The 2,660-nt window shown below is 33.9% G+C and overlaps 1 pseudogene across 1 annotated transcript; it reads right to left on the reverse strand.

Annotated features, from left to right (window-relative positions):
• Positions 1 to 1,822: 1,822 nt before the first annotated feature.
• On the reverse strand, positions 1,823 to 2,377 carry LOC309608858 (tubulin-specific chaperone A pseudogene; annotated as a pseudogene). Its single transcript has one exon. The product of its transcript is annotated as a tubulin-specific chaperone A pseudogene (transcript).
• Between the last annotated feature and the right edge of the window lie 283 nt (positions 2,378 to 2,660).

The following is a 2,660-nucleotide window of genomic DNA, read 5'->3' on the forward strand; positions in this document are numbered from 1 at the left end:
ATAAAACCGTTTTGCTCTTTTCCTATAAATTGAAAATCTGCATTTTTATATTCTGTGATTTTTTACTTCTTTCATACTTAGTATCTTCATACCAAAAGAATTTTGACTTTGAATTTAAATTTTAATCTATGCTATCAATCTTATGAAATCTCTTCTAGTAAGATGAAACGTAAGTTTATAGTTACAGGAAATTCTTGGCTACTCACATTGATAGAGACTCAAAGTTTTGGAGGTCACATTTTAGTCAGTAACCCAGTTTCCCAATCATGTTTTCTATATAACCTCTTATTAATAAGCAAATTAATTGATGTAAATTTTCTATTACTTCCTACTTTTACTATATAATTTGCTTTGTACACCCAACACTCTAACCTTCTTTCCTTTGGTAAATGCATTATATATTTTTTTTTTTGTAGAAATTTTCCTCTGACCACCTTTTTCTAGTAGGAGCTGCCAATTACTACCCAGTCACCTCTAGTTGTAGTGATTGGACCAAGCCAGGCTAATAGCAAGCATTCCCTAAGATTTTTCTAATTTAATCAGGGAAGGGACATGTGTAAGGAGATATTTGTTTACTAGATGCATTAACTAATTTGGGAATTTTCTGTGATCATTTATTATTTAGTGCTTTTATAAATTGATAACAAATTTCCTCCTTACATAACAAAACTAGAAAGAAACACATTGTTATATTTGCACCTTATGTTAATATGGAATTTAACATTTTTAGGTAACCAAACGTGTTTTATTTTATTGCCACTAAGTGTGTAAAGTTTTCTTGCTGCAGTGTTTGATTAATGCTCTCAATAATACATTACACTAATACTTTCCAAGTTTTGAGCATTTGTTCACTTACTTTTGCCAAGTAGTAGGTCATGTGCTTCAACTCTGCAATGATAGAAAATGGCAATTATTTTGCTGAGTTAATTGTGGAAAGTAATAATTCCTACCTAATAAGCAGAATTCAGTGACAAGGAGACTATTTCCTCACTTCCTTGCTTTGTTTAAGGCTCAGGACCACCTACTGAGTGGGTGAAGTTAGAAAAGCTATTTGCAATTGCTTTTAAAAAGAAAAAAATAATTTATGCACCTGTTGCACAGCTGTAGTGACAGCCTAACAGGGACAAAGCATGCAGGAAGTGTGCTCAGTAGTTTTTTCTCTCACATGAGGTGCAAATGCTTTGCTGTTTTAAGAATTCACATGCAAAGCTTGAGGCTAACAATATCCTCAATGAATTTTTCTGTGAGAGAGTCTATTCTGCCTTTCATCTTTAATTTGTGGAAAGTAATAAAGTGTAGCTGATTTGCAAAGGTATTCATAGGATAACTTCATAAAAGAGCTCATAGAATGAAAAAAAATTTAAGGGAAAAATGAGAGAAAAACAGAGAGAGAAAGTGATTTTTGAGCCACTTCCATCATCATGGAAAGTTCTATTGAACAGTATCACTCTGGAGAGATTCCATTTTTATAAAAATACAGTTTCAAATAGAGCTTTGGATAAAATTATTAGATTCATTCCCAGTTTTATTTTCTCTTAGATCTTAAGATTTGTCTATCAAAAATAGAACAAAACCCAAAAATCATGATATGTTTTTACACTGGAATATTACTGAGCAATGAAAATGAACAAATTATAGGTACACACAAATATGGATAAACCTTATCTTTTTTTAAAAAAAAAAAAAATTTATTTATTTATTTGGTTGCACCAGGTCTTAGTTGAGGCACACAGGATCTTCGTTGCCTTGTGCAGGATCTTCATTGTGGCATATGAGATTTTTGTTTTTTTGTTTTTTGTTTTTTTTTTTATGAAAGAAGCAATTTTATTAGATGAACTCATTTATTTGACACATTAAATCAGGCAAAGAAAAACATATGCACTGCATAAAAAGAATCACATTCTCATACTACTTGAACACATAGCAGTGGTCAAAAATAATGAATTGTGGAACGGATCTCAGGACTTAATGCAAAAAAACACCCTGTATAGAAAACCTTCAGGCTTCTAACTTCACTGAATCCAGTACTAAACGTGCCTCCTTATATTCCTCAGCTTCTTCCAAGTCTTTTTCACTCTCTAATAACTGCAGAAGATCAGTATATGCAGCTTCCAACCTGCGCTGGAAATCTGGGATCATCATCCGGGACTCTTGCAGGATCTCTGCCTGCTTTTTAATGCATAATTTTCACCATCTTCGGCTTTCATTTTTTCAATCTTTTCTTCTTGTTGTTTTGCTTCTTTCTCATACATCATTTTTTCTTTGACCAATCGCTTCACCACGCCGGTTTTGATCTTGATCTGCCTCACGTGAGGATCGGCCATGGTCCCTCGAGAGCCGCGGGAATCGAGATTTTTGTTTTTTAGTTGTGGCGGCATGCAGGATCTTTAGTTGTGGCATGTGAACTCTTAGCTGTAGCATGTGGGATCTAGTTCCCTGACCAGGGATCGAACCCAGGCCCCCTACATTGGGAGCATGGAGTCTTAGCCACTGGACCACCAGGTAAGTCCCTGGATAAACCTTATAATTGTAACATTGACCAAAAGATTTAAGATACAAAAGAAAACTATTAGTATATATCCTTTTACATAAAGTTCAGAAAGAGGGATGTATACACAGTTGGTAAAAACAACTATAACAAAATCAAGGAAGGGATTATT

This window comes from Balaenoptera borealis (assembly GCF_965194805.1).
Source record: "Balaenoptera borealis genome assembly, chromosome: 13".
Lineage (NCBI taxonomy): Eukaryota > Metazoa > Chordata > Mammalia > Artiodactyla > Balaenopteridae > Balaenoptera > Balaenoptera borealis.